Genomic DNA, 14,259 nt, shown 5'->3' with positions numbered 1-14,259 from the left:
TTGAAATGAAGGGATGAGAGCAAGAATTTTTTAAGAAAATAGTTTTGACTCAAAAACTTTTGATCAGGCTAAGGGTTACGTCCTGCGGCCAACCTAACAGCTCTGATACCACCTAAAGCGCCCCAATCCTCTAGGACTCAAATGTGATACAATTACTAGTCCCAGGAGGCTAGTAAACACATTTATACATCAGATGATTATAGATCTGCTTAAACGAGACAAATCTATAAAGGTGGCGAACAACTTTAAGAGTTGGTCCACAACTCGAGACATATCATCAGAGTGGGGCTGAAGCAGCCCGATATACGCAGCGAAGCAAATCAGTGGTCCAACTGCCACAGGCAAGGTTGGGAACAGTCGTAACTCTTACCCGATCTCCTTTTCTGAAAAACAACAAATAAGCAAGGGTGAGTACAAACGTACTCAGCAGCCCACCTTCACCCGCGGAATGGGAAAATTAGATATAATGCATGGAATATGTGGAGCTCAGGATATTTGCAGAAACAACAATATTTTATGCAGGGTTGTTTTGTAAAACATTTTGTATTTTTCAAAGCGCATCCTCTCCCAAAGGAGCAGGAAGTTTTTCAATATTAGAACAAAATCCCCTGGACTAAACCATCCACGTATCTCAGCAGTTTCCCACTGGTTTTCATTTTCAAAAACAGCTACTGGACTTCCCGTCCACCATAGCTCACGGCTAAACCACCGGTCCTTTAAAAAATCACTTTTCTCAAAAGCACCCTTTTTTTGAAAACAAAACATTAATTGACATACCATACCAGACTCGTCCATTCCAGTGGACATAGACTATTCGAATAGGTTTGAACTCTGCGCAGAGGTGTACACTTTACCCACTAGTCCGGTTTCTGCGATCTCACCGTCGTGAGACCCGAATACCGAATCTCTTTCTTTCCTCGCACGTCCTAACCTTAACGGTTATACCGAAAGGAGTCAGGCCACCGCCATGCCCAAACCGGACAAAACATTCCCCCTCCTTATCCTCCCGGTGCTCCCTAGCCTTCATAACCCTGATGTTCGAACCGTACGAGTTCAGATTGAGTGACTGCCCACACAGTCTCGAGTGGTTGTACTTATCATGAGTACAGGTAGTGAAGGATGATAAACCGGTCCTTATATGAGGGGACAATCCTTCTGCTCACGCCTAAACCAGCTGAGCCATCACCTTAGGCCCTCCCCTAAACCAGGGAGTCCTTGATCATCCCTACTCAAAGGTGATAAGGGTGAAAACCCTTCATCATACACATTTTGAAAAGCATTTTATTTTGAAAACTCACACCTTTTCTCAAATCATTTGTAACAAATATATCAAGTATTGATTGCGGCAAGCGACTGGTGGCCATAATAACTTGTCTCAAAATCATATCATGCATAAAATAACAGACTGAGGGTTGTGGTTGTAAAAGCATAGGTAATTTATGCATCAAAGGGATCCAGTGAGCTTGCCGTGCTTATCCGGCGAAGGGGGAAGGGGAGCTCGCGGAACTGGCTTCTAGCTCCACTGCCTAGCGTAGACTTGCAGATCTGGCCTCCATGAGACAGCACGAACGCTCCGATAACTATGCAACATGAACAAGCAAACAACAAACCAGCAAGTATACCAACAAATATTTAGTATAGTGGTCAGAATAGCGATATATGGATGGGCAGAGTCTTGAGTAGAATCTGTGTCATGTGGTGTTGAGGTACTACTAGTGGTGGAGCGGAGGTGCTTACCAGGAGGGTGGACTGGAGGCGAAGCGACACTATGCGTGTAGCCGGCAGAGCGGAGTAACTGAGTGGGTGGGGTGTTTGCCTTGGCTGAGGGTGTTGAGTGTGTGGAGTGGGACAGGGTAGCTGGGGGTATTTATAGCTGGGTGTATGTGGTGTAGCTCAGTGAAGTTCACTATTGGTGAGAATAGTGACGAAAGAATCGTCTGACTTAGCATGGACAGGAGAGTTATAGATAGAATATGGGACAAGAGTATTTTGGGAGTTTTCTAGAATATGAACCATGCTTAAGGGATGACATGGTTGGATAGGGATTAGTTTGATAAGAATTTTAGAAACAAGAATGACTGAAATCTGAGTTTGGATGGAGGAGTTTTGGATTTTATAATCATAGGGAGAAAAAGAAAAGAAAGGAATATTCTTGGAATATTTTAGAGTTTGAATATTTAGAGATATTTGGAAAATCAAAAATACAAATGTATTTTTGAGCGGGGTGCGAGGAATTATTTTTGGGCTTTTCTTGGGCAGAGGTTTATGTTGGTGGAAACTGTTCCTACCTACTGTGTCACATCAGACAACAGTGAGGCGGGACCCAAATAGCTGGAATGTTGTGGTATTCTGGTCCGAGTGGGCTATGGTATCTTGGGCCAGGTTTTATAGGATTGAAGATGTATCCATACAAACATGGTTCGCCTTTCTTTTTGGAAGTCTGGCTTGAAAGAGTCCCAATGTTAAGCGTGCTCAACTTGGAGAAATCTGGGATGGGTGACCAGATGGGAAGTTCCCTACTGGAAGGAAAATCACAGTCACCGGAGTTCGTATGACTAGAATATGGGTCTGGCTGGTCTTAGGTGGACTGGACAGCATGACGGATGAGTAGTTGAAATTTGGGGTAATCAGATGATCGATGAATAGTAACGATGAATAGTGGCGGATGAATAGTTCGTATGAACGAACGATGAATGATGAATAAGAATTATGAACGAACGATGAACGATCGAATGATCGAACGAACGAACGATCGGAATTTCCGCAGCATAACGGTAGGAAAAAGATTATTTGGACGAACGAACGGACGAACGATCGAACGAACGGATGAACGAACCATGAACGATCGGACGAACGAACGAACAAACTAAGAACAGGTGGACGAACGATCGAAGAACGACCGAACAATCCTTGTGCTAGTGTGTGCTTGTGTGGGAAGTGGAGTGGGAGTGGGCGTGTGGGGGGGGAGGGAGTTGCCATGAAATGGCTTGGGGTGGGATGAGAGGAGGCCCTTGCCCCTCTATTTATAGCCATGGTGGGGGGATTAGGGGGAGGGATGAGGGGATTAGTGGGAGGATGAGAGGATTAGTGGGAGATTAGCATGGATTTGTCTTATATGAGTGTAATTAGCTTGTAGAGCTCACCGTATGACACCCGAGGCATACGTATACGTATGAGCATGAGGAAAGTTATGGAGAAAATATTTGTAGGGACTTGAAAAATGATTCTGAAGGTATTTCTCAGGAAGAAAATACTTGGACATATATCGGTGGAATATTTGGATAGTATTTCTGAAAGAGTTTGAGGGTGATCACTCGGGAAATATTTGTAGGATATTTTGGAGGAGGATTTTAGAGATAATATAGACCACTATAATTTTATTTGTTGATATCAACTTGCAAACCAACATTTTGAAATGAAATTTGAAATTCATTTTGAATTTAGAGCGAGTTTGAGAAAATTCCAAGATTTGAATTTTTGGGATGCTACAGTTATGTCTCCGCTGTTGCGTGCATGTTGTCCCCGTGCCTTAGGAAGGCCCTGGACATCCCCTTTTATAGATACAAGGAGATGGCCCAGCTGTACAATGGGGTGTAGCTATGTGCTAACGTGGCTGGCGGAGAATTGCCTTGAGCCCTATACATGTACCATTGTGGCCGTCGGAGAAGTGCCTTGAGCCCTGTAGAAGCACAGCTGGCGGTGCGGCATGGATCCTACTGATGTTTCCCTGCTTCCGTAGGAGGTTGAGAGCAATCCGATGTCATGGGCGCACATGGGGAACCATCATTACCTGTTACCGGAGTAACCTTAGATGGGACACCGGTCTTGTTCCTTCATAGCCTGAGGCAGCTAGCTAGGAGTAGGGTAATGATGTATCCCCTGTAGCGTAGTTGATTCCGAGGCCTGAGGTCAGGCGAGGCGGTGACTCCTCCCGAGGCCGAGGCTGAGGTTGAGGCCCAGGGTCGGGCGAGGCGAAGACCTTCTCCCGAGGCCGAGGCCGAGGCTGAGGCCTGAGGTCGGGTGAGGCGGAGCTCCTTATTGTGCCCCAGGCTAAACTCGGGGGAGGCCACGACTTACTGTTGCTAGTCTTGCCCTAGTGGTTGGCACAGTAGTCGGAACGGGGTGAACAGTGTTGTCCTCCTGTCAGAACGGTCAGTAAAGGGGCGAAGTGACTGCGGTCACTTCGACCTTGCCAACTGAGGCGCGCGTGTCAGGATAAGGTGTCAGGCGATCCCCGCATTAAATGCGCATGCGATACGGTCGGTTGGGAAGGCGATTCGACCAAGGTCGCTGCACGACAAAGTTCGCTCGAGCTTAGTCTTGGGTGAGATGGGGGTGCGTCTGTTGACAGAGGGAACCCTCGGACGAGGCGTGAATTCGTCCGGGACTACTGTCCTTGCCCGAGGCTAGGCTCGGATGAGGTCGCGTCCCTTGGTAGACGAGGCCTTGACTTGGACTGCGCTTCATCAGTCGTGTATGGTTTGTTTTGAAGATGTTTTCCAGCTGGGTTTAAGGAGCATTGGGGGTACCCCTAATTACGGTATCCGACAGTAGCCCCCGAGCCTTCAAGGGAGTGTAGGTACTCGCTTGGAGGTTCTGTCGGATTTCTGGCAAGTGGACCAGCCTTTCTCGATTATGTTTTGTTCCGGTGGGTGCGCGCGAGCGCACCCGCCGGGTGTAGCCCCTGAGGCCTCGGAGGAGTGGTTTGACTCCTCCGAGGTCTTAATTCTTTTTGCGATGCCTCGGTCAGCCTTGTTGTTCCCTCATGTGGCCTGGCCGCAGCCCGGGTGCACGGTCAGGCTCCGAGTTTTTAAGCTGGTTTGTTGACGTGGTCAACAGTTTAGCCATAGCCTGGTGCGAGAGCAGCCCCCGAGCCTCTGCACGGAGCGAGAGGACGATCAAGTCCGTCTCGACTTTTATAGTACGCCCCTTAGTCGCCTTTCCACAAGGAGGAAGGGGGGGGAGTGTCGTGTTACCCTCGGAGGGCACCGAACATGGTGTTTCCAGTGAGTTGCTAATGGGTGATCCGAGTGGACGCCCGAGCCCCGTTCGATAAGGGTCGGCTAGTGGCCGAGAGGCGCGCTCCAAAAGTACCTGCAGGTGATTTGTTGGACCCAAACCCATTCGATAGGGTCCGAGGGCTCGGTGCCTCCCTCCGGTAGGATTCCATTACAAATCGTTCCCGCTGGTCTCGGAAATGTCCTAGGGTACCTCGGGAGCATAGCCCGAGCCTCGGCCACGTAACGGACGTACCCAGGGTCATCCCTGACTCTGCGTGCTCTGGGGCGGCTGTCGAACCCTTCCGAGGGGCCAGCCTTCGAACCCCTGATCAGTAAAGGGCTCAGAGCCCGAGTGCTCTGGGGCGGTTACCGAACCCCGGAGGGCGCAACCTTCGAACCCCTGATCAGTAAGAGGGATCAGGGCCCGTTTGCTTCGCCGAGAAGGATCCCTTTTCGAAGTATCCCCTTTCCCGATCCCTGTGGCAAGAGAGAGAGGAAAAGAAAAGGGATATGAATTTAAATAATGTGGCGCACCTTTTTTGACGCGGTCATCATGACGGAGACGAAACGGCGCCCGCTTCGCCTGCCGGAGGTGTCGCTTGCCCTGCCAAGGAGTTAATACGATGGGACGAGCGATTCGCGGGGCATCTGTTGTGCGTGCGCGAGTCGCTCGAGGAACAGAAAAAATCGTTTCACCTTCGAGTTTGAATTTCGCGACGGGTTCGAGCGAAGTTTTGGGTGGATCTCGCCCGGGCCTTTATATACCCGGAAGAGGGGCCAGCGACGGTTCTTTACCCTACCATTTGCGCTTGCCTTCTGCTTTGGTTTCCACAACCTGAGAGAAAGGCCAGAGAAGAGAAAATCGCGCACCTCATCCCCTCCGCCTCCACCGCTTCCGTTCGGCGATGGCCGACAAGGCGACCTTCGTTCCGCCGTGCGACCCGTGGCCTTTCTCCACCGTTACTATGGAGGATCTGGAGGCCCTTGTTTCCGACGGTTTGCTCCGTCCTCTCTTCAGCGGGCCGCAGCCTGAGTGGATGGCCCCCGGGAGCAAGGCCGACCCGACTCCACCGGCGGGGTACGTGGTCAGTTTCACCCCCTTCCATGAGTGGGGGTTTGGGATGCCGGCGAGCCGCTTCATGCAGGCGCTCCTGCACCACTACGGGGTGGAGCTACATAACCTCAACCCCAACTCCATTGTGCAAGCGACCATTTTCGCGGTGGTTTGCGAGGGGTTTTTGGGGATTGACCCTCACTAGGACCTGTGGACCCATCTCTTCTCCGTAGAGTTCTTCGCCGCGGCGACGGATGCGAAGAAGCTCCGTATGGTGGTGCGGGTCGGTGGCTGCACCCTCCAGCTGAGGCTGGGGCGCGCACAACAGTACATCCCTGCCTCCCTTGTGTCTTCGAACAAGGGGTGGCAGAACCGGTGGTTCTATCTCCGGAACGACGGCATGATGCTTCCGCCGTTTTCTCAACGAGTGATGACCGCCGCCGGTAATAACTAGCATTGGGGGGCCACACGTGAGAACCAGGAGAAGCTCCAGCCTATTCTGTAGGCCTTGCAGAAGTTACGAGACAAGGGCCTTACCGCTGCGAGGGTCGTCGCCGCTATCCATCGTCGGAGGGTGCTCCCTTTGGCAGAGCGGCGATTGCGGCTTGCGGAGATGAAGCCAGGGGTCGATTTGGAGGGCACACGGATGTCCTCGACCTCCCTCTCCGCCGACGACCTCCGCAGGCGGGTGGCGGGCACGGTAGGGAGGCTGGATGCTGGCGCCCTTAGCCAGCCCCCGATGCGCCCCGACCCTGGGCATGTGTCCCTGGTAAGTGCCCGGTCCTTCTCCTATTTTGCGCCGAGTTCTTTACGCCTTTGATTCTCACTGTTGGGATTTTTGTTCGTCCCTAAGGGTTGAGGATTTATAAACCTGCCCGGCCGCCGGTCCCGGAGGACGCGGCGGACCGAGCCACGCAGAGGCTTGCCACGGAGAAGGCAAAGGAGAAGAAGGATGCGGAAAAGGCCCAAGCTCGCGAGAGGATGCGAGCTCGGGAAGCCTTGGAGAAGCATCGTCGAAGACAGGCGAGGGATGGGCTCCCAAGGGAGCCGTCACCGGAGACGCCTGACGATGATGACGATGATGATGGTGGTGATGATGAAGACGATGACATGACGGCCCGGCTTGGCCTCAGCTTAGACTCGAGGTTGGGCCAGGGGTTGCCGAGCTAGCCTCCAAGTGGGCTGGCACCATCAGTGCCTGGGGCCGGGACACCAAGATCCCTCTCTGAGGAGCGGGGGCAGGCCGAGGGGGTACTTGACCCCATGGCCGAGGTAATTGGGGTGACTCCGGGGGGTCAGGCCGATCCGCCTGTCCCCCAAGAGCAAGCGCCCGTGCCGACGGTACAGGAGGTCGGTCCCTCGTCCGTCGTGTCGATGCCTGGGTGTCACACCCGGTTTTGGAAGGCAAACCGAATGCGAACTATGTACGTGCCAGGATCAGAACTCACGTACACAGCGATTACATAAATGAACATCATCACACAATGCTCGAATAATAATATAAAAGAGTACTTATTACATCATAGAGTCATAGACATCCACATAGTCATTGTCTTAACAAGTAAATCAAAGTGCTAAACGAAACGCAGTAAAGATAAGGCCTTCACAGGCAGCTGACTGGGGGTTGCCGCCAACCCACTCCTAGAATTCATCGTAGTCTTGAAACTCCTGGAAGTCTCCTTCCACGGCTTCGCCTTCTCCTGAGCAGTGGTTACAATGCGGACAACCTGGTGTTTTGTGGTAAAGCAAGGATGAGTACACATCAACGTACTCAGCAAATGTCCCGTTTGGCTGAAGTGGACTAGCTTTATGTGGGGTTAGGCTCAAGCAGTTGCTTTTAGTTGGTCAGGTATTTATCATTAGTAGAAGCCAGATTTTAGCATTAACCAATCCCGTAAACCATTTCCTCATCGAGGAACATCATCATAGTCGAACCAAAACCATAACATAATCCTTGTATCTCGAACCATCTGTATCTCTAATCAAAGAGGATCCCAAGGCTGCTCTTAACTGTGAGCACGGCTGATATATCAGTTTCACTACCCTCTACAGAGGTCGCACACTTTACCCATGAGTCATGATTCCCTTTCTACCTGGGGAGAGCTAATCCCCATTGACCACTACCTAGGTGGTCCGGCAGGGCCTCACTACGTAGCTTTTACAAAGATTCCCTAGAGATCGTAGCTGCCCGTTAGGTTTCTCCAGTTTGATAAACACAGTACCCCTCCCCGCAGGAGAGTGACTAACAAAGAGCAAAACGAAAGAACCTCGGCACTCAGCCTCGGCAGAGCAAGCACTGTGCCTGGACCCCATTGACGGCACGACGGCGAAGCAACTACACCTCTAGTTCCTCTAATTAATTAGCTAAGGGCATCCCATTTCACCCTCATGGTTGCACTGTTATCCCGGGTGGTCTCTCAACGAACCAGTCCTTACGGAGAGGTACTCAGGAAACAGCCTGAGCCCCCTAGAGTATCACAAGATCATCAACATCAACAGGATAACAGTATCATAAATAGCCACATCATGTTCATTGATTATGTTAAAGCAATAGCAAAGTGCTAACCATAATAGCCCATAAGGTCATCAAGGATAAAGTAAAGTGCAAAGCTAGTCAATCCTTAGGTTTCAGGAAAGTAATGCGGGGTAGTAAGTTATAAATGAATAGGACATAATGGGACAGAGGACACTTGCCTTCACCAAACAGATGCTCAGGGACTTCCTCTGCAACTGCCTCGGGAAACACAGACTGCTCGTTGTCTACGCAAAGCAATCATTCACACTATGCACTTGGGAAAATAACAAACAAAAACAATATACCAAACATATGCAGCAGAGAGGGGTCACAAGTTCATAACAGAAAAGGGATAGGCACTCTAAAGTTCCCTAGGTCTGGGGGTAGAGGACTACACAAAGTGATTCACTATCCACTAATCAGGTCTAAGTTAGTGGTGGGATTAAATAATTATCTGGTTTAAGTTCCTAAACTTAAGTGTTTAAGTCCATAAACTTAAGTAATCCAACTTTTATTAAAGTCTACTCATTTCCAATTATCTTAAATAAGGTTTCAATAGTCTTAATCCTATCCTAGTGATTAGCTATTAATTAATACATGGAAACAGCAGGGAAACATTGCATAAACAGATAGATAATTATATTATGAACATTTTGCAATTTGAAGCACCTAATTTGGAGTTCATATGACAAAGTTATGAATTTTACAAGTTTAGGGGTTACAATTATACCCTAAGGACTTATTTTGAATTAAATAAAAGGGCCAGGGACTTATCTGCGAGAAACCAGGGACGGCGGGCGCAATTTCCAGAAAACAGGGGGGCTCTTTAAGAAAATGCGCGGGCGAAGGGGTATCGGGCGCCTACAGCCGTTGGATCTCAGATCTACGGCCAGGATTAGATCCTGCGGGCGGGCGCGCGGCGGCGGGAGCGGCTGACAGGCGGGGCCGGGCGGACAGCGCGGGCGCGGGCGACTGGCAAGCGGGACCGGGCAGGCAGAGCGCGCGGGCGGACTGACGGGCGGGGCCGGGCGGACAGCGCGGGCGCGCGGGCGAGATGACAAGTGGGGCCTAGCGGGCAGAGAGACGGGGTGAGGGGGCAGTGGGCCTGGGCCGCTGGATCGCTGGCGGACGGCCAGGATTAGGTCCGGGCGAGTTGAATCAGGGCCGCCCGATCTGGGTTGAACGGCGGAGATCGGATGGGCGGCCTGGGTCTTCCCTACGGCTAGCTGGGGCGGCGGCGCTCATCCCCGCGGCGGAGGGCTCGCCGGAGACGAGGGGCGCGGGCGACTGGCGGGGCTCTGGGACAATCCGAGTGGTCGGGGAGGTCGGGGAGGGCGCGGGGAGTTCTCCGGTAGGGTCTGGGTCGGGGCAGAGGCACCGGAGGGGGGCGGTTCACGGCGGGGCGGCTCGGCGGCGGGGTTATTCTACTCCGGCGAGCAATCAAGCGCAACAGAGAGCAAAGCAAGGGGCGATAGGGGCGGGAGAGGTCCGTTACCTCAAGGCGGGCTCCAGGGACTCCTCGGCGGCGACGGGGACGCGACGGGGACCCAGGTCGACGGTGGCGGCTGCACGGCGGACGACGGGTGAGCGCGGGCAGAGAGAAATAGGGAGGGGGAGAGGGAATTGGAGCGCGTTCCGGGTTGCGGACGCCAGAGCGGAGCTCACCGGGGCTAAGGGCGCGGCGGAGCTCCACCGGCGACGAGAAACCGAGCTCGGGACGGCGGGGTTAGGGCGGTGGCGCTCTGCGTGCGCGCAGCGAGGGGGAGAGAGAGTCTACTGGGCGCAAATGGGGGGAGAGGGTGAGGGCGAGTGGGGTTCGGGGCTCAAGTGGCCAGGGGCGAGGTGGGGCGCGTTCCACGCGCGACGTGGGCGCGGGGAAGGCGGGCGCGAGCAGCTCGGCGGCAGTTACGCGAGGAAGACGGGGCTGACAGCCCGGGCCCGCGAGCAGAGAGAGCGAGGGAGCGAGCGCGCGCGGGGAAAGCGGGCGCCGACAGGTGGGGCCGGGCGAACAGAGAGAGAAAGGGGCGGGTACGCGGAAGGCGGCCGCGCCGACAGGCCGGGCCCGCTGCGCAGAGAGAGGAGGGGAGGGAGGCGCGCGCGCGAGAGATGGGCTGGCTGGGCCGAAAGGCCGAGGGGGCGGCTGGGTTGGGCTGCTTTACCTTTTTCTTTTATTCTGAATTGTTTCTCCCTTTTCTTTTATTTATTCTATTTGATTCAAATTCAAATGGGCCCCAAATTCAAATTAGACCTTTTGAGAATTATGCACCAAACAAAAGTGAAATCTAGGGTTCAACATGATGCAACAATTCATACTCCACTAGGGTTTAACATAATAGACTACAATTACAAGTAAAATAAGCACTTAGCTCTTATAGAAATGAGAAAGAAAAGAATGAGGAATGATGAGAAAAGGGAAGTAACACCTGAATTTGTGAATATGAGCAAAGAAATTTTATACCCCCAAATTCAGGGTGTTACAAACCTATCCCCCTTAAAAGAATCTCGCCCCGAGATTCAAGGTTGGTCAGCAAAGAGTTCAGGGTATTTGGCCTTTAGGTCATCTTCTCGTTCCCAGGTTGCTTCTTCCTCAGAGTGGTGACGCCATCTGACTTTGCACATTCTGATGGTATTCCTCCGGGTGACTCTGTCTGCAAACTCCAGGATCTGCGTTGGCTTCTCTATGTATGTCAGATCTTCCTGGACTTCCAAACCTTCCACTAGCAACTGTTCTTCTGGTACTCGCAGACACTTCTTCAATTGTGACACATGGAACACATTGTGCACTGCTGACAAACTCTCTGGTAGGTTGAGCTGGTAGGCCACTTCTCCTCGCTTTGCTTGAATCTGATATGGTCCGACGTACCGGGGTGCTAACTTGCCTTTGACTCCGAACCTTCTGACTCCCCTGATAGGTGACACCTTCAGATAGACGTAGTCTCCCACTTCAAAACTCAGTTCTCTTCTCCTTCGGTCCGCATAGCTTCGCTGTCTTGACTGGGCTGTCTTCAGGTTTTCCCGAACCATTTTGATATTCTCTTCGGCTTCAAGCAAGATGTCGGGGCCAAACACCTGTCTCTCTCCAGGCTGGTCCCAATGCAACGGAGTCCTGCAACTCCGCCCATAGAGTGCCTGAAACGGTGACATCTTCAAGCTAGCCTGGTAGCTATTGTTGTAGGAGAATTCTGCATAAGGTAACCTTTTGTCCCATCCTGACTTGTCTTGCAACGCACAGGCTCTCAACATATCTTCTAAGATCTGGTTAGTTCTTTCAGTCTGGCCGTCTGTCTGCGGGTGATAAGCTGAGCTGAAGTTCAAATGGGTGCCCAAAGCTTCTTGTAGCTGCTGCCAAAAATGAGAGGTGAACTGCGTTCCTCGATCTGACACTATCTTCTTCGGCACACCATGAAGGCAGACTATTCGTGACATGTATAACTCAGCTAACGTTGCTCCGGTGTATGTCGTCTTCACAGGTATGAAATGGGCCACCTTTGTTAAACGGTCCACGACCACCCAGATGGAATCATAACCGGCCCGGGTACGAGGTAGGCCAACTATAAAATCCATCCCAATCTCATCCCACTTCCACTGAGGAATCCGCAAAGGCTGCAACAATCCGGCGGGCCTCTGATGCTCTGCTTTGGTTCTCTGACAGCTATCACAGATGGCGACATATTCTGCGATCTCCCTTTTCATACCATACCACCAAAACCTCCTTTTTAAATCCTGGTACATTTTCTCACTCCCTGGGTGTATCGAGTAGGCTGTCTCATGAGCTTCCTTGAGGATCAGTTCCCGAATAGGTTTGAGGTCGGGAACACACAATCGGTCCTTGAACCAGATTACTCCTTCTTCATCATCTCGAAAGTCTTTGCCTCTTCCTTCTAGGATCAGCTGCCGGATCTTGTTGATGTTTTCATCATCCTTCTGCCCTTCTTTGATCTCCCGCTCTAGGGTGGGCTCTAATTCCACTGTCACTCCTTGCGTACTATTGAAAGTCGCCTAGAGGGGGGGTGGATAGGCGAAACCTGAAAATTAAAACTTTATCCCCCAACTAGATCCTTTGATTAGTGGTTAGAACAAGATGAACAATTATCGGAGTATAAAAACTAAGTTCTTGCTAGTAAAAAGTATAGCTTTCAAATAATGCGGAAGTGATAAATCAATACAACTAATAATTCTATGATAACAAAGCAAGAAAGCTTAGATGAAAAAAGAGCACTAACTCAAGTTCTTTTCTTGCGGAGTGTTGCTTCACTTAAATGATATTTTAACTTGAAGCAACACCAAATGATATGAGCAAAGAATAGTGCAAGAGAACTTAGAGTAAGAGAAAGCAAACAAATCACAAGCAAAAGCACAATGAACACGGGTGATTTGTTTTACCGAGGTTCGGCCCTCGAAGGCCTAGTCCCCGTTGAGGAGTCCACTTAAGGACGGGTCTTTTTCAACCCTTTCCCTCTCTCTCCCGATCACACAAGGATCGGCGAGCTCTTCTTCTTCTCAAGGATCACTCTCGATCCCACAAGGACCACCACAATCTTTGGTGTCTCTTGCTAGCTTTTACAAGCCTCCAACACTTTGGAGGAAGTTCGAATGGGAGTCAAAAACTCCACGCGCAAATGAACACAAAGATGTAGCGCACACTATCTCTCAATGAATCTCACAAGGCGCTAGGGCTAAACTCAATTGAGTAGCTCTCAATTGCTTGCTCTCTCTTTTGTGGCACTTGTATTGGGTGTAGTGGACTAAATCTTGTGTATATGATGGATCAATGAATATATGTGGTTGGGAGGGCTTGAGTATGTCAACTAGATGACTTGGAATGTTGCTTGGACTCCCACACTTTGAAGTGGCCGGTTGGGGTGGTATTTATAGCCACCATCCAAAAACTAGCCGTTGATGAAGTCTGCTGGCGATGGGCGCACCGGACAGTCCGGTGCACACCGGACATGTCCGGTGCCCCAGCCATGTCATCCTATCCGTTGGGGTTGGAGCTGGTCGACCGTTGGAGGCTTTTGTCCTCATGTGGCACCGGACAGTCCGGTGCACACCGGACAGTCCGGTGCCTCTCTGATCCTCTGCTCTGACTTCTGCCGCGTGTACTGTTCTGCACTGTATACCGTCAGAGTCGACCGTTGGCGCGAAGATGCCGTTGCTCCCCTAGCACACCGGACAGTCCGGTGCACACCGGACAGTCCGGTGAATTTTAGCGGAGCAGTCTTCGTGAAATCCCGAGGCTGCCGAGTTCCTGAGGCCGCGTTCCGTTGGAGCACCGGACACTGTCCGGTGTACACCGGACAGTCCGGTGAATTATAGCGCGCCGGCTTCCGAGAATTCCCGAGAATGAAGAGTTGGAGTCAGCGTTCCCTGGTGCACCGGACAGGTACTGTTCACTGTCCGGTGGCACACCGGACAGTCCGGTGCGCCAGACCAGGGGTGCCCTCGGTTGCCCCTTTGCTCCTTTATTTTGACTCTTGTCTTGTTCTTTTTATTGGTTTTATGTTGAATCTTTGGCACCTGTAGAACATATAATCTAGAGCAAACTAATTAGTCCAATTGTTTGTGTTGGACATTCAATCACCAAAATCATTTAGGAAAAGGTTTAAAGCCTATTTCCCTTTCAATCTCCCCCTTTTTGGTGATTGATGCCAACACAAACCAAAGCAAATATATAAGAGAATAATTGAACT

This window comes from Zea mays, chromosome 5 (genome assembly GCF_902167145.1).
Source record: "Zea mays cultivar B73 chromosome 5, Zm-B73-REFERENCE-NAM-5.0, whole genome shotgun sequence".
Classification (NCBI taxonomy): domain Eukaryota; kingdom Viridiplantae; phylum Streptophyta; class Magnoliopsida; order Poales; family Poaceae; genus Zea; species Zea mays.
This window is presented reverse-complemented; position numbering follows the sequence as displayed.